At 39.9% G+C, this 23,618-nt stretch overlaps 1 long non-coding RNA gene and 1 pseudogene across 1 annotated transcript in view; one reads left to right on the forward strand and one right to left on the reverse strand.

The window, feature by feature from the left end:
- LOC141570357 (uncharacterized) overlaps positions 1-23,618 on the reverse strand; it is a 271,614-nt gene that overhangs the window by 154,576 nt on the left and 93,420 nt on the right. The gene's annotated exons all lie outside the window — the stretch shown is intronic.
- On the forward strand, positions 9,962-10,372 carry LOC109455486 (large ribosomal subunit protein eL28; annotated as a pseudogene).

Genomic DNA, 23,618 nt, shown 5'->3' on the forward strand with positions numbered 1-23,618 from the left:
ACTTTGGCCCAAATTCACTAAGGAATGACTTAGTCTCCTCCTGACAGAGTCACTTCAATCATGACTTAAGAAGAGTGAGGGAGCCAAAGGACTGCCGGCTCTGGTCCCCACCCCGGCTCATCTCTTAAGTAGTGAAGTGAGGCCTGTGATAGTGAATTGGACCACAGAGCTCCTAGTGCTACCAGCCCGAAAGGGGCTTGTCTCCTGGATTACTGGAGAAATTACGGGACCTGGCCTCAGTGGTGCACTTGGTGTGATCTCTGATGTTTGTTCCCATCCTCTGCTGTATTGATTTCCATCCAAATGGTCAAACCTGAACAAGGCTTTTAAAACATGAAATAATAGTCTGCTTGTATCCCACAGGAAGCTAGACCATTCAGCTACAATTGGAACCATTTTCCAGCAAAGTTGATGCATTTGTACCTCACCTGACTGAACAGAAATTAACCTCCATTCACGATGCTGACCCCACACAACCCACTCAACCTACTGCACTTGAACATATTTATTTTGATATGTTATTCACATATTGTTGCTACGCACTTCTGTAGTTAAGCTGTCGCGTGGAGGCAATCAAAGGAGACCCAGTTATCTGTCATTTTCATTAGTACTATGTTGGTGAGAATGAACGTAACACATATTTCAGAGAAGTAGAGTGTCCCTTGTTACTGAAATAAAGAGGAACATCGCCTTAAATCCAATTATTCAAAATAAGGTAAATAAGAAATATTTTAGTAGGAAAAGTCCAAATGTCTGGTGTTTTTGCTGCTGATTTTAATGCACAGATGTTGGAAACATGCAAACATGAGTGCTTCCTTCCAAAGATGCATCTACAAATGTTTGCGCAATACAATTACAGATTTGAAACATAACCTTTGTCTAAGGGTTCTGTCAGTCCATTTTGCTTTTAGCATCAATGAACCCTAAATACAAGTATGCTTGCTTAAATTAATGACAAACTTTCCAGATTATATAGTTCTATAATGTTTTATAAGCATACATTACTTCTATAATTACAGTTTTTAAATAAATGAGTATGTAGTCCAAAATCCAACAAATAAATACACTGAAAAGAGTGAAGTTGCTATTACACTGCCAGTCACCCAAGCCCAACACTCAGGGATGTAAACATAATTATCCCAGCTTGACATCACTCCATATTTGATCGATGCCACAGGAAACACTCAGTACCATGGACAGAGAAGGTACAAAGTAAATATTTAAGGAATTACTATGGTATGTATTTCAATTGGACACATATGAAGAGAAAGCTAAAGTTCGTGGCTAAGAAACATAACTTCAAAAATCTCTGATTTCCTAGGATTAACTAATTACTTATCACTCTAAAGACACCTGCTTTCATTAAGATTATAAGACTATGGAAGCTTTGTCATGTCATGTCCTCAATGGGAAAAATGAAAAACATAGTAAATTTTAAATATGTTATTTTAATCATGGCAAAAACTCTTGTTTCAACATATAGACTTGAGAATAGATCTAAAAGCAATAAAAACAATGTATGAACTTGCTTAAGGAGTCTTTCCTGCTGTTAATGTTAGTTGGTATTTAGTCTTTATACATATGTAATACACACATAATACAGCCATATACATATGTTAATAATATTCCCAAGGATAATTTTTTTACTTAAGTAAAACCTTATGCCTGATTGCTGATCTGACCTAACTTTCATTCTTCTATGAAATTAACAGCAAAATAATTTTAACAGATTTGTGGACATTGAAAAATGTTATAATTTATTTCAAATATAAAACCAAAAGACAATTTTAATTCATACTTCAATTGAGCAAATATTATTAAATCCCAAATATAAGATAATTTACTAAACAGTGGGGAGTTCAAACATGAATTAAATATGACTATTGCTTCCAAAATCAGAATCTAATGAAAAATAGATATAAGAAGGGAAAGAAGCATGTATTGAGTGCATGGTTATTTGCCAAATACAAACTATAAATTTATATATATTATATTATTTTGGTAAATATTATTACGGCCATTTTTAAATATTATATAAGGGAAGTGAGGTTCAGCAAGGTTAAGAACGCTTTCCAAACAGTATGGAGGTATCTCAAAAATCTGAAAATGGAACTACCTTATGATCCAGCAATCCCACTCCTAGGTGTCTATCCGGAGAAATCCAAAACTCCAATTCAAAAATCTTTATGCACTCCTATGTTTATTGCAGCACTATACACAATAGCCAAGACATGGAAACAACCTCGGTAGATGACTGGATTAAGAAACGGTGGTACATTTATACAATGGAATATTACGCAGCCATAAAGAAGAAAGAAATCTTACCATTTGCAACAACATGGATGGACGTAGAGAACATTATGTTAAGTGAAATAAGTCAGACAGAGAAAGACAAATACCATATGATCTCACTTATATGCGGAATCTAAAGAAAAGAATAAGTGAATGAACTAATCAGAAACAGTTTTGGAGACATAGAGGAAAAACTGAGGGTTGCTAGAAGGGTTGGGGGGATAAGGGGAAGGTGAGAGGTTTAGAAAATAGTCGGTAACCACAAGATGGCCACGGGGTTTTGAAAATTAATTTGGGGAACGTAATCAATAATGTAAAGATGTTGTAGGGTATCCGATGGACACTTGTCCCATTTGGGAGACCACCTCAGGGATGATGTAGATGCCTGATCTCTGCACAGTACACCTGAAGCTGAACAATACTGAAGGCCAAATATAATTTTATATAAATATATATATATACGTATGTATATTTATATATTTGTATGTATATTGTTACAGGAAGCAGAGTACAGCATTAGGAATAGAGACAGTGGAAATGTATTGGCTCTGTGCGAGGTCAGAGGGATAGTGGATAGGAGGAGGGGGGTTCACACAGTGTGAGGGATATAAATGATAAACGTCTAAGTTTTGCTTTGTCTTGTGCACCTGAAACTAATAAAATTTAAAAAAAAAACAAAAAAAAAAAACACTTTCCAGATAACTCAGCTAATAAGTTGTAGAATCAAAATTCAGTTTCTCTCTAATTCCGAAGCCCATGCTCTTGTTTCTCTACTCAAGCATGCCACAGAAGGAGAGGTGAACAGTTCTGAAGGGCAAACTGCAGAAAGTTACACAAAGCAGGTGGCATTGCATCCTGAACTATTTTATCAATCATTTGCAGACAGCGTAAGACTATGCTTATTTTTCAGGATACTTTATATTTATGGCATGTCAATGAGCCCATGTTTGTAATTGGTATCTTGATTTTTCTTGCTAAAGGAAGGCATTGTGACAAGGATAATCTGGAATAAGATGTAATCCACAAGTCTTTTATGTTTACATTTGGCAACAACTCCAATAGTATATCCCTACTAATCATGTTAGCAAAGGCTATCAAAATGAGCTTGCTTTCCAGCAGCCCAGAAAATTGATGATAGAAATTGGCCCAGGGTTACTGAGTCACCTAATGACAGCAGCTTTAATTTAAAATATGTTGTGGGTAATAGGCCAAGTGGATAATCCACTTGTGGATAATTGAGAGTATATCTGTGCCCACATTTTAAGATCTAGGTATTTCATAGAGGTCCTAGAACATAACATGTCACAAAACAACCTGTTCCCAATGCACTAGTATCCATTAAAATCAATAGGGTTTTGCAAGCTGTGCATATGATAGATAGTATGAAATGTAATTAGTATTGGAAAATTGCTATCAAATCTCAAGCTCTTTGTACTTAAATGACCAAGATGTTTTCCACTGGGGCTCCTTTTTTAGAGCAACTGAGTGAATAGAGTCTGAAGGATTAAATAATTGGTGTCATGCTGGTTTTTAAGCAAATGAAGACTTGTTGTTTCTGTGCACAGGAACACAAAATTTTATCATGGTAACAAAACACTACTTTGGTGGCATTTTCTGAAATGAAGTGAAAAGCAGGATTTAACAGCCCTTGGGCTGAAATTTTTATATCCTAATCAGACCTGCAGGGAATAAATTATCTGAGCTGATATCCCTTAGGCTAGGGGTTTATCATGGAAAACATCTCCCCAAAAGCCTTAAATATTAAGCCATACCATGCGACACCATAATTTAGGTTCTCTGTTCCAAATAGAAATATTCACAATGAGGTACACGAACACACATATGCTGAGTCCCTAAGATGCTGGGGTGGGGTGGGGGGCGGGGGAGAGAGATAAAGAGGGAGGAAGAGAGGAAGAGAGAGAGAGAGAGAGAGAGAGAGAGAGGAGAAGAGAAAGAATAAATGCATTTTTTTAACCTTATCTGTGCATTCCTGGGTCACACAAGCATTGTGCTGACTCTGGATGAAAACACCCCTTTGATGGAGGATACATGCTGAAAGGGAGAATTCTGAATTATGTTCTCTAAATTATCCAAGGCTTGGAGAGCAAGTATTGATTTTGAAAATGACTGAGCCAGACCTCGTACTGCAGAGCCCCCTCCCTCTCTCCCCATGCCCCAAAGCACAACAAGAGATCTCAGGCGCTGTGCAGCCACCACGAGGCCCTGGGCTGGCATTGTTTCAAAAAATCAGAAAGTCATCCATCAACCGTAGAGTCATTGGAATAAGTACATGGTAGCTAAAGACACACTTTATCTGCTCACAGGCTCAGTTTCAGTGAGCTACGAGGAAAATTAGAATGATATTGGACCGATTAAGTAATGCACTCTGGGAACCATGAACTGTTAAGGTGTTTATTTTGCTGCCTCACATAAAAGAATGAGAAGTTTATCTGCATAGTTAAGCGTTCTGTTTGCTCCAGCCATAAATAACTCAGCACCTCTGAGCCAGACCTCTTTTAGAGAGGCAGACTGAGACCCGGAATTTGTTCTGTAATTGCTTCTATACTTTGCAAACAATTTAGGCTCAGCATGAACGGCACCGTTGTTATGGGTGATTGTGTGTGTGCGTGAGCAACCACATGTTCATCTGCTTGTGTGTGGGTCTCTTGGAAGTATTACTAGACATTAATTTTATGGGGGAAGCGAAGACTAAAACTATTCATTTCCATGCGTTGAAAATATCACTTCGTTTTATTTAGTCACTAGTGGTGATGAACGTAATGAGCACATCACAAATTAAGTCAGATAATACTAGGTCTTTATATGTTCCGAGAGTACATTTTCCATGTCTGAAGAACTAACAGGGTGTAGCTGAGTAATATTTATGCTCAGTCTTACTTGGCTGCGTGTTTGAAGAGACACTAATGTAAGCAAGGCACTATTGGGAGCAGGGTTTCTCACCTCAGCACTATTGGCATTTGAGTTAAATAATACTTTGTTGGGGGGCTGTCCTGTGCATTGTAGGATATTTAATAGCATCTCTGGCCTCTACCCATTGGATGCCAGTAACACCCTCTTCCCCACCAAGTAGTGACAACCAAAAATGTCTCCAGACATTACTAAATGAGCCCTAGTGAGCAAAATCATTTCCCGTTGAGAACCACTGCTTCAGGTTATTTTTTACGTTTTTGAGGAAAGTTTTTGAATGCTTTTCTGAATGAAAGTTACAAAAGCAGAAGACCTCTGCATTTACTTGCTGATCTCTGAATATATTATGCAAAACAACTGTGATGGCTCAAAGAAGGTCCAGGAACTGCTGGGCTTTCTCCACATATTATGCCCTAATTCCATGACATAATTTTATAAAAGGCTCATTTTTATCTCAAAATGGAATTTTCTAAGCAATTTATAGTATTGTCATGAAATCTGGAGTAAGAAAATTATACAGGCTCATTTTAGTCCATGTTTTCTACAATGATTTTGACAAAATAGTCCAATTCCTTGGCTGGCTGTAGTTAAAAATATTACACTAGAAGTTCTCTCATGAAAACTCTCTTATTTATTTTTTCCTTGGCCTCTTGAAGGATATGCAATTGAGTGATGGCACTGATTTCATTACCAATTCTTTCTGGAAAAGGGCAATTTTACTGGGTCAAGGTTGAAACAACAAGTCAGGGGATAAAAAGAAACCTAATCTACCTCTAAATCACTCTGCAACTTAGGAGTTATTATGTTGGAGATAGGTCTACATAGAAGCAAAGTAAAGTCTAGATTTGGCCCCCATCCAGCGAATTTGGGCTGTAGATTTAGCCAAACAGATAATTGACCACTCCCAGTCTCTTGCCAAGGTGGCCAGGGATGATTTGAATGATTTGGTCTAGACAATTTTTCTGTTACTTGAAAGGGAAATTCAACTTGAATAATGTTTTATATACAATTTCTACTTGTATTCTATACCAGCACTTCCTAAGGTGTGGGCACAGCCAAAGGGTTCTGTTGAAAAGAAGTTCGGGAAAACTGGGTTATAAAGAAACGAGCTAAGTAGCTGCAGGTTTTCTCCGAGCCGTTAATATGCCAATGTGCCTTGTGAGCTGCGAAAACCACTTTCGGGCTAGGACTATTTTAAGGAACTCGTTTTCCTCATGATGCATCTTGGGAAAAAGTATGTACATATTAGGACAAATGTCTGGTATTATTTTATAAAGATAAAACCTAAAGCTCCTTTTCTCTGTACCACCTCAGGCCTTGGGTTTTGATTCCATCACTTCTAGAAGTGATGGGAATGTGATCTGTAGGCCTATGGCTTACAGACAGTGACTGATTCGAATGTAGCTCTAGAGAATATGCACAGAAGATCCGCAGGCACAGTTAGACTGTGAGAGAAACACAGGAGCACGTATCACCAGATGACTTGGATGATAGTCTCTGCTCTACCAGAGACTAATTCTGTGAACTTAAATAGGTCATTTGGACTCCATGCCTCAGTTGCCTCATTTGCAAAGTAGGCACAAATATCCCTAACTGATGCTTTACAGATTAGTGCAAGTTTCTGATGGCTGTATGCATGTAAAAACAAACAAACAAACAAACAAACAAACAAATACCTTTAAAAAACGCAGTACTGTAAAAAGCTAGTTAACTCTTATCATTGTTGTGGTTACATAGAAGTCAGCATCATAAGCTCTAAGACAACATGCTTTTGGTTGCAATAAATAAAAACGCAATTTAAAGTAAGTTAAGCAATATATATATATATTTCTTTTTTTTTTTTTTTTAAGGAATTGCTTTAAAAGAATAATGGAGGTATGTCTCTCAGAAGCCATGGTCAGCATCCCAACAGGAAACAGATGGCACACTCAATTTAGATAATCCAAGGAGGGTTTATTACGGACTAATACCAAAGGTGTATGTGGAATACGGGGAGCTACACGGCACAGAGCAGGAGTTTGAGCTTGCAGCAGCAGAGCTGTCACCAGAAAAGACAAGAGGAGGGAATGCTACCAGAGCCTGTAGGAGGGAGAGTCCTGTGCATCTGGTTTCCTTCTTTTAGGGAACACAAAGAGCCTGAGGTGACCCCTCATGGAGGGTGAGGGGGAAAATATCCTAATCCCACTCTTCTCCTACTCTCCGATCTCCTTCTGGAGCTTCCCCAACCAGAAGCCAGGGGCACAGCCCTGTGGATGTACTGCAGAAAGTCTCTGAGGCAGAGAGGAGGGTGGAGAAGGGTGAGGAGTAGACCTGGAGGAGCAAGCGACAGATGCCCAGCAGAAAGAAGAAAAGCCGGCGAGCTTGAAGAATGAATGAAAACTCAAGGCTCAAAAGCCATTAGGAGAGGACTGTGCCTAGTCTCAAGTATCTCTCCTAAAATATTTATTAATTACTGTGGTGGTCTTAGCACATATCTACAATAATTTTTATATTATTTGCTTTAGAGATAAAGCTTAATTCCCCTTCCCTTGAGAGGGGACTGGACTTAGTGACTTGCTTCTGATGAACAGAGTATGGGAAAGGAAGATTAGTAACTTGGCAGTGGAGAGACCGGGCAGATACCACCTTAGCCACGTAATCAAGGTCATCATTACCAGTGAAAAGTTATATTGATAGTACGAACCTCTGACATGATACAATGAGATGGGCACTTCCCCTTGTGGAATTATTCCCCCAAATTGATCATCCTAGTCAGATCGGGAGAAAACACATCACACAAACCCAAATAACAAAGAAGTTCACAAAATGCCTGGCCAATACTCTTCAAAGCTGTTAAGATCATGAAAGACAACAAGAAGAAAAAAACTGTCACAGGTTGGAAGAGACTGAGGAGAATAATAGCAAAATGCAATGTGGTACCTAGATTACATCCTGGTACAGCAAAGAACATTATTGCATAAGCTGGCAAAATCTGAAGGAAGTCTATAGTTTAGTTTATACCTTAACTTCTTACTTTTGGACAAATGTTCCATGATTACTTAAGATGCCAATATTAGGTGAGTGGGTGAAGTGATTATGTAAACTGTCTTTGCAACTCTTGTGTAAGTCTGAAAATACTTCAAAATGGAAAAAAAATATTAAAGGAAACATCAGGACATTATATTTCTTATTTGTGCTCCTCCCGGAAAGCCTGGTGTTTTCTCTCTCCTCTCTCATCTCTCTATCTCCCTCTGCCACCCCACCCCTCAGTATGAATGCCACAATTCCTAAAGAAAAGGCTAACTCTGAATCAACAACTGAGGCAAAGTGGAAAAGTTATATTGAGAGAACATGGTACCACCTGCTACAATATGTGGATGAGGTGGAAAGAAGAGTTCCTAGAAAAAAAGGGTATTAGCAGGCAATTTCAACAGGCTCCCACTACAGAAACTGAGACACAGGCAAAGAGGGCATTTCTTCACATTCCTCTAATTCAATCCAGTGGCCACGCTCCTGAAAAGCCTGTATAACCAACATAGCAGGAGACTTAGCGCTGTTATCATGGTGAGTCTTAAGGACAATAGCAACTCTGCGTATATACAATTGAACTTCAAAACTTAAAATTGCATTTGTTTTCTCACGTCTTGGTGGAAGAATAACTCTTTGCCAGAAGTTTTTTCTCTTTGATGGATTCTTTTAATAAGAGAATATTGTTATCATACAGAGCCAATAAAAGCAATTAAATTACCCTATCTACAGGATATAATTTAATCTCATTGCTACAACAGACGTCTCCTTAAATAATGTGATTAACATAGTAGATTTGTAATGGAGGCATTGTAGTGACAAGTAGCAGAAAGTCCTGGTCCAACTGGAGTAAATAATGAGAAAATGTATCATTCCACAGAACAGGAAGGGCAGAGGAAGAGTGGGCTGCAGTTCTACTCCACAATTTTATTGGCTCTGGCTATTTTCCTGTGGAGGCTTGTTCACCCAGAGCTTCAAGATGGCTGCCAGCAGCAGCCTGTTCCATTGTGTATATCCAAAGGAGAGAGAAAAACCTCTCCCCCACCCCTGGAATAGAAATGTTTTCCATTACTTTCATTGGGCTATCCTAGATCATATGCCCACCTGCAGGCCAATAAGAGTTACCATGGGAATACCATGTATCAATTGAGTTCATCTTGGGTTCTAAACCAATCACTCTAGAAAGGAGAATCAGAGCACCATGTTTGAACTAGGGTAATTAGGATCCATTCATGGAGCTAAAGTAGGGTGGTTCCCTGATGGAACACAGCTGCAGTTCTGTTAGAAATGTAGAAATAGGGAACCCAAACTGTGTGTTACTGTAGAAGCATGGTTGGGAGTGTAGGCACTGGAGTCAGACTGAGTTCAAAACCTGATTCTACTCTCATTGACTGTGTAATGTTAAATGAGGTACTTAACCTCTCTATGCCTCAGCTTTCTCATGTGTGTAATACAGACAATATAATCCGTATATCATAGCATTGTTACAAGGATTAAATAAATCCTATTCAAAGCACACAGAGCACTGTCTAATTACAACAAATGTTTAATAAATGTTTTAAATATTACTTTTAGATGTATATACTTATAAGCAGGAAAATAATTTTAACCCCAAATGTCACAATTATTAGTGCTTATATTTTTCCTATCTTTTGTGACTGAGAAAATCACGATGCCTCTATCTGTATACAAGCTCTTTCCCTCTCTGGCTTCCCCAACAAGAGGAGCTGTTGCCATGTCAGCTAATCTGCAATGGATGCTCAGAAGCAACTGTTCCAGCTTCCTGATCAAAAGGAACAAGCAGACATACAGCACCAAGGCCAATAATCTGAAGTCCCACAACACCTTCAATTACAAAGGACTGATTCACCACAAGATGGTGAATGGAGCCAGTGGCCTACGGCAAAAGTGCGGTGGTCTCATGAAGCAGAGATCTGTCCAGCGAAAGCCAGCCACCTCCTACATGTGGACCAACATCAACAAGAACGCCCAGGCCCCTCTCAGCAGCATCCAGCACATGATCCAAAAGAACAAGTACCACCTGGGCCTGCTCATCGCCGCCAACCACAGAGCCAGCGCCATCCTGCGCAGCCAGAAGCCTGTGATACTGAAGAGGAAGCAGGCTCACCCCACCAGGAGCTCCTGAGCACCTCCCCACCCAAAGCAATAAAGCATAAAGTGTCAGCCGACTTTCTCCAAAACAAAAAAACAAAAACAAACAAACAAAAAAGCATATACAAAAATTGATCATGTGGTAAGTCACATCACAAAGAAAACATCAATAAATTCTGAAGATGGTCATCATATACAGTGTGTTTTTTTCTACAATAAAATAAAAGCACAACAAAATTATACCTTAAAACTTTTTATATCTATAAATCTAAACGTATATTGTTAAATAATCCATATGATAAAGAGTAAATGACCATGGAAATTATGAAGTGCATAATAGCATTAAATGCCAAAATGTATTCTTACAGTTAAAGCAATACAATGAGGAGGATTTAGAGACTTAATTATATTTATATAGAAAGCTAAAAGGAATAAAATAAATGAAAACCATTTTACTTAAAAATCTAGAAAAAGCAGCAACAGAATAAACTCAGGGGGGAAAAAAAACCAGGAAAATGACAATAGTAAAAATAAGGCTAAAATCAGTGGGGAAAAAAGAACAAAAACAACAAAACAGTGAAAGTCATTAGCCAATCCCAAAAAACGGTTCATTGAAAAGACTAATAAGATGGACAAGCTGCTGGCAAGATTGATCTAAAATAGAGAGAGAGAGAGAGAGAGAGAGAGAGAGAGAGAGAGAGAAAGAGAAAGAGAGAGAGAGAGAGAGAGAAAACAAATAAACAAAATTCAGAAATTAAAAAGGACACAGAAGAATGTTATTAGCAAAAGCATGCTAAAAAATTTGATAACCTAGATGGAATGAATAAATTTCTATGGAATTATAAATCATCAACCTTAATACAGGAAGACATAAAACACAAGGAATTGTCAATAAAGAACCCAGAAAACAGCTATCAGAACCTTCCCTCTACCACGATCTCTCCTCTATAAAAACGATCTGAGCAATGACTTGACAAGTGTGTTGCAACAAAGCAAATACTCTTTATCTTACACAAGTTTTTCCAAACAATAGAAAAAAGAAAGTTCTCTAAATCATTTTATGCGTTATGCCTTCACACTATAACCAAAAGAGCTGTGAAAAACGGAAAAATTATAGCCAATTTCACTTATACAAGTCCTAAATAAAACATCAATTAACTAAAACCAACAGTGTATTATTTGTAACATATCAGCATTAAATATAATTTATTCCTTCTGAGTTCAATATCAAATGTCTATCAATTTACTACATTGAAGAGAAAAATCACAACAATGTCTGCTATTACAGTTACAGTTAAGCCAAGTACTGGTTCTGGCCAATTCAATAACAGGAGAAAGAAAGAAATAATGCAAAACTTGAAAGTAAATACACAAAATTTTCTTTTGCAGATGATATAATTATTTACATAGAAAACCTAAGAGAATCAACTATTAGAGCTAATCAGAAAATTCATCCAGGTTGCTGATACAAGATGAATATATAAAAATCAAAAACTTCCCTCTACATCAGCAATAAGTAATCAGAAAATGCAAAAGAAAACAAGATACCAAAGTAACCATTACAGTAATTAATATAGGAATTAACCTAACCAAGAATGCACAAACCTTTATGATGAAAGAAAATCTGAATAAAAGGAGACATAAACTATATTAATGGATGGGATAATTTCACATTATAAAAGTATCAATTGTATCTAGATTCATTTACAAATTTAACGTGACCCTAATAAATATCTATAATTTATATAGCAAAATAAAGATCCACAAATAACTAAAAAATTTTTGAAAAAGTAGAGGAAGAGGTGAAACATCACAGTAGCAGATATTAGAGCAACTTCACAATATTAGTATTATAATAGTATTGTTGTAAGAAGACAAAAAAATGTCTTAAAAGGATGGAGAGCTCAGAAATAGAGCCATGTCTATATGCTCTACATGGAAATTTGCTATTTGTTAGAAAAGGCATCAAAAATCAACAGAGGACAGATCTGCTGGAGATCCAAGATGGTGGAGTAGGGAAACACTGTGTGCTTCCTTCCGTGAACACATTAAAATTACAACTAAACTGGAGGACAATCGACCTAGAGAACCATCTGAAGATTAACTGAACAGAAGTTTTATAACTAAGCTTAAAAAAAATGAAGAAGACACATCGAGACTGGTAGGAGGGGTGGAGATACGAAACAGGCTGGCTCCAAACCTGTGTAGCAGTTGAGAACTGGGAGGGATATCTTGGCCACAGAGGTTCTCCCCAGAAAAGTGAGATACCCCAGCCCCACACTGGCCTCCCCAGCCAGGAGTACAGGTGCTAGGAAGAGGAGACCCCACAACATCTGGCTATAAAAAGCAGCGGGGATTCTGACCATCAGGGAGGGACAGAAGGCTGTGGGAAACCCAGAAGTCCTCTTAAACAGCTCGCACAAACTCTCCCACTCCCAGGTACTCACCCTGGGCTCCGGTGGAGGGATGGTGATTTCCAGGGCATCAGAGACATACATGGACAGACTGAGGTGTGGGGCTTTGAGAGGAGGACTGGAGGACACTCACCATTTTCTCTAGGTGAAGTCTTTCTCCCAAGAAGCCGGCAGGTGGGAGCCATCTTTCCTGTGTTGAGCCCGCCCCCTAAGCTTACGGCCGAACCTGAATCTGATTGGCTTGATGAGCTCTGCTGCTCCATTCTGCTGACTCACTGGGACCCCATCCTATGCAAGTCCCGAAATGCCAGAGGCATTTTCTCAAGCAACCAGCCCCGTCCACATTGCACTGTTTTACTACTGGAGCCTGCAGGCCCCAGGTGGGCAGCTATTGGCCTGGGTGTGCTCTGAGAGTTTTGCTGGCACCAAACCAGAGTCTACATTAACCTGTGACCACAACTCTTCCCACTCTAGTGACTCCCTGAGTCCCTGCCTCACCCAGCTTGAGTACCACAGGAGGCTTTATCAGTGGATGAAACTTAAGGGAGCCGGCAGGTGGCAGCTATACTCAGTTCAAAGCATGGCCTCTCCCACATGCCTCCAACTTTAGCACAAGCAGCGAACAACCAGAATCACTTTGTAGCTCCTACCAGGTAGCCCCCGGATGGTCACAAGCAATGGGTGACCTGGGCCTGCACCAGAGCCCCCCCACCCAAGAGGCCCCAGAACCAGCATACTTGGAGGTTGGCTCCAGACCAGAGCAAAGCACCACCCAATTAGCCCCTCAAGCAGCACACACAAAGGGCAGTCTCAACAGGCACACAGGCCCACTGGGGTGAATCCCACTCAGCTGGGTAAGCGCCCTGCACAGCAGCCCATAAACTGTAAACATGGCCAAACCCCACAGCCAATCAGCCTGAGTGCCAATGCCACCCACTGACATGCCAATAGCAATCAAAGTTAAACTGTAACAGGAGGGCACACACAACCTATACTAAGGACACTCCTGGAGCACCCAGTGCATTGACCAGGGAGACTGAGCCACTGAGCCCCACCAGGCACTTACTACATAAGACCACCCGGCCAAGACTGGGACACATAGCAGATCCACCTAATACATAGAAACAAACAAGAGAGGCAGCCAAAGTGAGGAAACAAAGAAATGCATCCCAAATGAAAGAACGAGATAAAATTCCAGAAAAAGAACTAAACGAAATGGAGGCAAGCAACCTACCAGAGACAGAGTTCAAACAATGGTTATAAGAATGCTCAAGGAACTTAGCGAACTTCAACAGAGTGGTACCAAGCATAAAAAAGGACACAGAAACCATAAAACAGAACCAGTCAGAAGTGAAGAACATAATAACTGAAATGAAGATGTCAGTTCTTCCCAACCTGATCTATAGGTTCAATGTAACCTAATCAAAATCTCTGAAGTTATTTTATAGCTATTGACAAACTGATTCTAGAATTTATGTGGCGATGCAAAAGACCCAAGATAGCCAACACAATATTGAAGGAGAAGAACAAAGTTGGAGTACTGACATCCAACTTCAAAGCTTACTATAAAACTATAGTAATCAACATAGTGTGACATATTGGCAAAAGAATAGACAAATAGATCAATGGAACAGACTAGAGAGCCTTGAAATAGATCCCCATAAATATAGTCAACTGATCTTTGCAAAAGGAGCAAAAGCAAAAAATGAAACAAAGATAGTCCAACAAATGGCACTGGAAAAACTGAACAACCATATGCAAAGAAATGAATCTAGATACAGATCTTATACTGTTCACCAAAATTAACTCAAAATGGATCATAGACTTTAATGGAAAATACAGAACTATAAAACTCCTAGAAGATAACATAGGTGAAAATCTAGATGACCTTGAGTATGGTGATGTCTTTTTAGATACAACACCAAAATTACAACCCATGAAAGAAATAATTGATAAGATAGATTTCATTGGAAACATCTAAAATCAAAATTTTTAAATGTCTGCTTTGTGAAAGACAATGTCAAGAGAATGAGAAGACAAACGACAGACTGAGAGAAAATATTTCCAAAAAAATGCATCTGATAAAAGATTGTTATCCAAACATAAAAGAACACTTAAAACCCAAGGATAAGAAAACAATCAGCTCAATTAAAAAACAGACAAGACTTTAACAGACACCGCACTAAAGAAGACATAGCAAATAAGCATATGAAAAGATGTTCCACATCGTAAGTCATCAGGAAATGCAAATGAAAACCACAATGAGATACCACTACATATCTATTAGAATGGCCGAAATTTAGAACACTGACAACACCTAATGCTGATGAGGATGTGGAGCAACACAAACGCTCCTTCATTGCTAGTGGAACGCAAAAACAGAACAGCCACTTTCGAGGACAGTTTAGTGGTTTCTTACAAAACGAAATATACTCTTACCAGTGTGACCCAATAATCACACTCCTTGGTATTTACCCAAATGAGATGAAAACTTATGTTCACCCCAAAACTTCCACATGGATATTCATAGTAGCCAAAACTTGGAAGTAACCAAGATGACCTACAGAAGGTGAATGGATAAATAAACTGTTACTGTTTAACACAGAGAGAATGGAAATATTATTTAGTGCTAAAAAGAAATGAGGTATCAAGCCATGAAAAGACATGGAGTAAACTTAAATGCATATTAGTAAGTGAAAGCAATTACACTGCAAGGGCTACATACAGTATGATTTCAAATATATGACAAACTGGAAAAGGCAAAACTATAGAAACTGAAAATATCAGTGGTTGCTGGTACAGAGTAGGAGGGGGAGAGACGAGCAGGTAGAGCATGGAGAGTTTCTAGGGCAGTGAAAATACTCTGTATGATATTAAAAGGATGGATATTTATCATAACACATTTTTCCAAGCCCATAGAATGTACAACACCAAGAGTGAACCCTGTGGTAAGCTATGGACTTGGAATGATTATGCTGTTTCAGTGCAGGCTCATCATTGGCAGAAAATGTTCCCCTCTGGTGAGTGATGTTGACAGTGGGAGAGGCTCTATATGTGGGGACATGAAATGTAGGGGAGATCTCCATACCTCCCTTCCAATTTGGTTGTAAACCTAAAACAGCTCTAAAAACAAGTTCTTAAAAATTAGTGTGAAATATCTCAATAATGTTTTATATTCATTATTTTTTGAAATATATTTTAGTTATTTTGGGTTAAATAGAGTAAGTTATTAAAGTCAACTTCACCTGTTTATTTTTACTTTCTTAATGAGGCTACTAGAAAATGTAAGGTTATTATCTGTGGTTCGCAATAATCTTTCTCTTAGATAGTACTGCTCTAGAAGATGTTCATCTCAGGACTATACCACTCTGGTGTCCAGCACTAAGGAAATGGAGAAGAAATAGGGTAAATACACATGGGATGGAATATTCGGCAGAAGAAAGGAACTGAAGTTAAAAATAAATAAGTAAATAAATAAACAAATAAACAGAAAATAGAACAAATGTACAGGCCAATACAGATATATAATTTTTTTAAAAGTTCATACACAAAACAGTAATATATATATATATTATATATATATATATATATGAACACTACTATATGAAAATAAATATATGGAAGGTGGGTTAGAATTGCAAACATTAAAATTGAAGAGTGGTTGTCTGTGGAATGGTGTGGGATTTAATATTGGGAATAACTGATACAGGAGAAATAAATCACAAAATAAACTATAAAACAACAGAGCTTTGCATAGGCCAATACCGGTAGCATACCATAAACTCTGTGTAATATAACTAACTCCATTCCAAGCACTTGAGTTGTAAAAAGAAAATTAAAAATTACCAAGGCTGGTTAAATGCCTTGGTAGACAGATGGATTGTTTGAAAGCAACTGAATTTACCAATATTTAATACATGCAAGTTACATACTCTGCCAAGTTCTCAGAATACGTGACATCTCTGGGACAATTCCTAAACTCAAGATGCTTCCAGTCTACCTGAGTCAAAAAAAAAAAAATTTAAAATCCTAACCTCGTGAAATGTGTAGGGCTATGTGAAACAGAATTTAGTTACCAAGTATGTGGTACAGACAAATAAAACCAAAAGCAATGTACAAATGTGCAAAGAAAACAAGAAAGAGATGGGCAAGAGCAAGACTTAGGAAGGTGGTGGAATTTGAACTTGACTTTAAAGGATAAGAGGTGTTTGGACTGATGGGGAGAAAGGCCTTCCCAGCAGATGGTTTGTAACGTTGAGGGAAAGGGCACCTCAGTGCGATGGACGAGTACTGCCCTCCACCTGAGAAAGCAAAAGCAACATCAGGGTGAGGGTCACAGCCAAAATATTACTGTTAGTCGAGCTGAACCTGTGAATGTTCCAATACCTTTTCTAACTACTAGATTATGTACCATCCACATAGCAGGTACTATATCAGTTTACAAATGTGCTGGAAAAGTGAACAGAACGAGATAATTTTAATTGCCAAGAGCACATTGCTTAATGACAGGGCAGAGTTTATGCACTGGAAGTCGGGCTTGCTAAGCAATGATACAGATTTTTACTCAAGAGGGAACCTGCAATGCAGGGGGATTGTACAGTACTTAGTGAGACATTCCAGGCCATCCATAATCTCCTATTTACCCTTTAAGAACCTCTCCCCATTCCCATTCATGCCCAAACTTTGCCAAACCAAGTATTTAATTATCTAATTATCTCTGTGCATTTTCATTTGCAGCACTTTTCTATCCCAGATCCTCAGTCATACTCTTCCTACGTTTGAAATATCTTCATATCCATCTCCACCTGTCAAAATTCAGGGTACATCAGGACCATGTGTAAATTCTTTTCTTTCCATGAAAGCAATAATATGAGGCCCAGGCATAAGAAATGCTCCCTTTTCTGAGCTCCCAAAACACCAAACTGATCTATTTTGTGATTACATTGGCCTATAGGAATCCTACTTAGAATGAATTAAGACCAAGATTGTCTGACTAGAAAAATATGGTTGTTCTTACTAGTAGTAAAACAAATTAACGCATACACTGATTCCCATCGGCGAAAATGAATGTTGTACCCCTTATACCTTGCTTTAGATTTACAAGAGCACAGTATCCCAGGTAATTCCATATTTGCATGTGCTCCTCAGCATTCATCCATCTACACATTTACTTCACATAGATCTCATCAGAGAACACAGAAATTTGGTATACTGCTTTTTTTCACTATACATATATTACCTAAAATTGTATTTCTTTTTATTTTCTTAGTTATCATTTTAATATCTCCACAATACTTCCTTGTGTTGACATATCATCATCACTTTTTAAAAATCCTTATTTATGATAATTTAGTTTGGAAAAGTAGCATTCTTTTCCTCCCTTTCTGCTCAAGCCCTCTATATCTATGTTAACCCTATATAGACTAAAATAAGCAAGTTTTTTTTATCAGTTTCTGGTGTACAAAACAATGTAATAGTTAGACATTTATCATTTATATCCCTCACACCCACGGCTACAGATACGCAGGATATCCCAGGACGGAGGAGAGCCCGGAAGCCACGAGGTGGGCGTTTGCCCTGCATCCCACAGCGGACCTCTCCGCTGCAGGGGCAGCATATCCAGCATTAACTTCAGCTAATAACCTCAGTTGGTCCTTGGGCCGGACAAGGAACACAGACTCCGTGCCTGGGCACCTTCCCCGCTCTTCTGACCCTGCCCCCGCCTTTCTAGAGACTTGATCTAGCCCCTGCACTAAGGAGCAGCGGCAGATTACAGAGGCGCCTTGGAGCCCCGGCTCCGGGAAGACAGGCGGGCCCAGGGAGGAGGCTAGGAGCTGGGAATCTTCCGCCCCCAGCCACCACCTTTTCTGGCCTGCGGGAAGAGTGTTAAGACAGCGGGGCTGGGAAAGAGAAGACCCCTCCTTCCATCCCCAGCCCCCACCCTTTCTAGCCAGCCTAGAGCGGGGCAAACACATCCCCAGCTGCAGAGACGCAGGGGTTCCCAGGACAAAAGAGAGAACACAAAAGCCAAGTGCCGGACTCTACTTTGCGTCCCACAGCAGACCTCTCCCTCCCGCAGAGGGAGGATATCTAGCATTTGAGACTATTAAACTCCATACCTGGGCCCCTCCCCCCGCTCTTCCAATCCTACCCCCACCCTTCCAGAGACTTAAACTGGCTCCTGATCTGAAGAGCAGTGTCAGATTACAGAGGAGCCTTGGGGTTTGGGCTAAGGGAAGACTGGCCGCTGGCTTTGGTCCAGGGAAGAGGCTGAGAAGAGTGTGGTTTGCCCTGGACTAGGAGACAGAAGACTCATCCACCCCAGATACCACCGTTTCTGGCCTGTGGGTGGGGTGTGACACAGCTGGGCTGGGAAAGAGAAGACCCCTCTTTCCATCCCCAGCCCCCACCCTTTCTGGCCTGCCTAGGGCGTGGCAATTACATCGGCGGAGGCACTCCCAGGGATCAGCAGTAAGTGGTATATACAGCACTCAGCTTTCAGCAGCTGAGGAATTCCCTGCCGGCCACACACACACACAGGGAAGAGGTGCCCTAAGACTCAGGAGAGCTGGACACAGGGCTGGTGGTGCTATTCTCGGTGTGCATATGTGCCGGCAAGGGCAGAAACTGCACTGACTTTGTAAAACCTACTGTCCAGACCCCTCAGCCCCACGCATCTAAAGCTGCAGCCTCAGAGTCACTCTGGGCATCAGGTGACCGGCTCTACCTGCACAATACGCAGGGGATTACTTGGTGGGCTTAAGCCACAACTGGCGCTGTCTTTTTTTTTTTTTTTTTTTTTTCTTTTTCTTTCTTTTCTTTCTGTTTTGATTTGTCTTTATATTTTTGACATCTTTGCCTGTGTCGAGTGGGGATTCTGTGCTACAGCAGAGAACAACTTGGAGATTACTTGGTGGGCTTAAGCCACAACTGGCGCTGTGTTTTTTGTTTGTTTGTTTGTTTTTTGTTTGTTTGTTTTTTGTTTGTTTGTTTGTTTTTGTTCTGTGTTGATTTGTCTTTATATTTTTGACATCTTTGCCTGTGTCAAGTGGGGATTCTGTGCTACAGCAGAGAACAACTTGGAGATCACTTGGTGGGCTTAAGCCACAACTGGCGCTGTGTTTTTTGTTTGTTTGTTTGTTTTTTGTTTGTTTTTTGTTTGTTTGTTTGTTTTTGTTCTGTGTTGATTTGTCTTTATATTTTTGACATCTTTGCCTGTGTCGAGTGGGGATTCTGTGCTACAGCAGAGAACAACTTGGAGATTACTTGGTGGGCTTAAGCCACAACTGGCGCTGTGTTTTTTGTTTGTTTGTTTGTTTTTTGTTTGTTTGTTTTTTGTTTGTTTGTTTGTTTTTGTTCGGTGTTGATTTGTCTTTATATTTTTCACATCTTTGCCTATGTCGAGTGGGGTTGTCGATTGTTTTTTACATGTGAATGTATTTGACTTTTCCTTGTTGTTATTGTTGTGCTTGGTGATTTGCTTTGTTCTGTAATTGCCCTACCAGTGCCCAGCTTAAGAGGCACAAGATTCAACATACCCAGCGCCAACTCCAGACCAAGCCAGAGTACTACCGGTTTGACCTACAAGTGACACACTCAGAGGGATTCTTTACAGGCACATAGAGGCCAAAGGGCAAACCACATCTAAGCGGTCAATCCTCACGCAGCAGAATACCCTGCGTGGGCAAAGCCAAGTCTTACAACTAGTCAGCCTAGGAGTTAACTCCACCTACTCACAAGCGAAAAGCAATTAAGGATCTTCTTTAACAGGACAATATACACAACACAAGAGTCACTTTTAGAGCACACGCAGGGAGAAGAACAGTAGTGCAAGTCAAATATAAAGGACATTTATTATATACTAATCCAGCAAGAACTAAGAACTCCAGGGCACCTATCTAATACATCAAGCAAACACAGAGAGTCAGCCAGAATGAGGAAACAAAGAAACATATCCCAAATAAAAGAACAGAAGAAACCTTCAGAAATGGAACTAAATGAAGCAGAGGTAACCAAACTGTCAGAGACAGAGTTCAGAATACTGATGATAAGAATGTTTAAGGAACTTAGAGAGGACATCAAGAAGGATGTAGAAATCATAACGAACAACCAGTTAGAACTAAAGAACACAGTTACCGAAATAAAGAACTCACTTGAAGGAATTAACAGCAGGTTAGATGAAGCAGAGGATCGAATCAGCGACTTAGAAGACAAGTTAGCAGAGATCACCCAAACAGAACAACAGAAAGAAAAAGAATAAAAAACAATGAAGATGGTTTAAGAGACCTATGGGATAACATCAAGCGCAACAACATGCATCATAGGAATACCAGAAGGTGAAGAGAAGAAACAAGGGATTGAGAACATATTTGAAGTAATAATGTCTGAAAATTTCCCTAACCTGATGAAGGAAACCAACATACAAGTCCAGGAAGTGCAGAGAGTTCCAGATGGGTCGGTTGGGTGGGTGTGGGTGTCATTCAGTTAGTCCGGGATCCAGGCTCTCCTTCAGTCTGGTCCTCACGATCCTCTGCTGGAAGCTCTACATTCAGGAAGAGGGACAACAGGAGAGATCTGGTGGGGTTTAAAAGTCCAGGCCTGGAAATAATGCACGTCACATCCACCCATATTCAATCAGGCAGAACACAGTCACACAGCCTCTCTCAAAGCCAGAGAACATGTAGCTTTCCTATACAGACATGTGGCATTGTCTCTGCCACACATGGTGGTCCAAAGAGAAAGATCAAGAGAAGGGACAGGAAATGTAGAAAAGCAACCCTTCTAGGTAGGTATAGCACTTGTTAATTACTGGGTTAATTAACACTTCTACTCAATCAAAAAATAATCGTTGAGAACCTACTGGATGCAAGGCACGGTGAAAGGCACTGAAGGGACCCTGAGTAAAGGCGACCCAGTTCTTGTAGACAGTCAGAGAGGACTGTCTCCTAAATAGGAAAGCACATGGCCATGCACATCACCTTTCTAAGCCTCCTTTTCTCATCTGTAAAAGGTGATAACATTATGTAACCCTAGGATCATTGTGAGGATTGAGATGTTACACGTGAAGCCAATGGCATATCGTAGGTCTCTTCCTCCTCCTCCTCCTCCTCCTCCTCTTCCTTCCTTGTCTTGATCTTCATCCTCTTCTTCTTCTCCCCATCCTTCACCTCCTGCTTCTTTCTCTTCTTCATCCTCCTCCTCCTTCTCACCATTACCACCATCATCACCACTACTATTATTATAAGATGTAGGATGTGGGCCAAGTACCATAGGATTCAAAGGGAAAAGATAATTGCATCCAATTGGAGAAACAGGAAAGCTATAGAAGACACTGCTGTTGTTAACTATTAGACAATTTTAATAGTTAGAGAGGTAGAGGAAGGGCTTTCCAGGTGGTGGTTAACAGGAGTAAGGATAGCTGAGAAGCACAAGGCAAGGCTCTTTCTGAGCACAGAGATGCTGGAGATGACGGTTGGAGGAGAGAGGGAGTGAGGGGTCTGACAGGGGAGAAAAGCAGCCAAAACATTCAAAAATTAACCAGTTGGGTGCAAGATGCCCTCTGGTCTGGTCAAAGATGTCCCAGGAGTTGCTCAAACTCTTTTTTCAGAACCATCAACCTAGGGCTGAAATGGATTTGGCAATCAAGATTTCCTTTTAAGATAGAGTAGTGAGGAAGGAGGAGAATTTATAATACATAAGGAGAGGGGCAGGGACAAACACTGTGAGGGGTGAGAAGAAGGGAACAGAGATGCATAGGAGAGAAAGGTAAGGCAAGTTAGAAGCAATTAAAAAATAGGCAGAGGCCCTGAACAGACACTTCTCCCAAGAAGACATACAAGAGCCAACAGATATATAGAAAAAGGCTCAACTTCACTAGCTATTAGGGAAATGCAAATCAAATCCACAGTGAGATACCACCTCACACCTGTTAGAATGGCTATCATCAGCAAGACAAATAATGACAAGTGTTGGAGAGGCTGTGGAGAAAAAGGAACCTTCATACACTATTGGTGGGAATGTAAATTGGTACAGCCACTATGAAAAACAGTATGCAGTCTCCTCAAAAAATTAAGGTTAGAATTACCATGCAACCCAACAATCCCTCTTCTGGCTATCTACCTGAAAAATCCGAAAACATTTATCCGTAAAGATATATGTACCCCTATGTTCACTGCAGCATTATTCACAGTAGCCAAGACACGGAAACCACCAAAGTGTCCTTCGATAGATGATTGGATAAAGATGTGCTACATATGTACAACAGAATACTACTCGGCCATAAGAAAAGATGAAATACTGCCATTTGAGACAACATGGATGGATCTTGAGATTATCATGCTAAGCGAAGGAAGTCAGACAGAAAAAAGTCGAGAAACGTATGCCTTGACTCATATGTGGGATATAAAACTGAAAGCAGCAAACAAAAAAGACAGACAAACAGAGAAACAAAAACTCACAGACACATAACAGTTTAGTGGCTACCAGAGGGTCAAGGGGGTGGGGGGTGATAGAAGAGAGAAAAGGGGATTAAATATATGGTGATGGAAAGAGAACTAACTCTGGGTGGTGAACACACAACGCAACATATAGATGATGGATTATAGAAATGTATACTTGAAACCTATATAATTTTACTAACCAACGTCACCCCAATAAATTTAATAAAGAGGAAAAGAAAAATGGACGAGGAACCTCCCGGGAGGGTTGGCACTGCAAACAGAAAACAAGAGCTTGTATTTTGAGCCAGGCCCGTGTGGGTACACCTTTGTGTGAACCTGGACACATCACATTACCTCTCTGAGCCTGGGCTTTCTCACCTATAAAATACAGGTAATAACAGAACTTGAGAGAGTCATTGTGGGTATT

The sequence above is a fragment of the Rhinolophus sinicus genome, linkage group LG03 (assembly GCF_036562045.2).
Source record: "Rhinolophus sinicus isolate RSC01 linkage group LG03, ASM3656204v1, whole genome shotgun sequence".
Taxonomy (NCBI): Eukaryota; Metazoa; Chordata; class Mammalia; order Chiroptera; family Rhinolophidae; genus Rhinolophus; species Rhinolophus sinicus.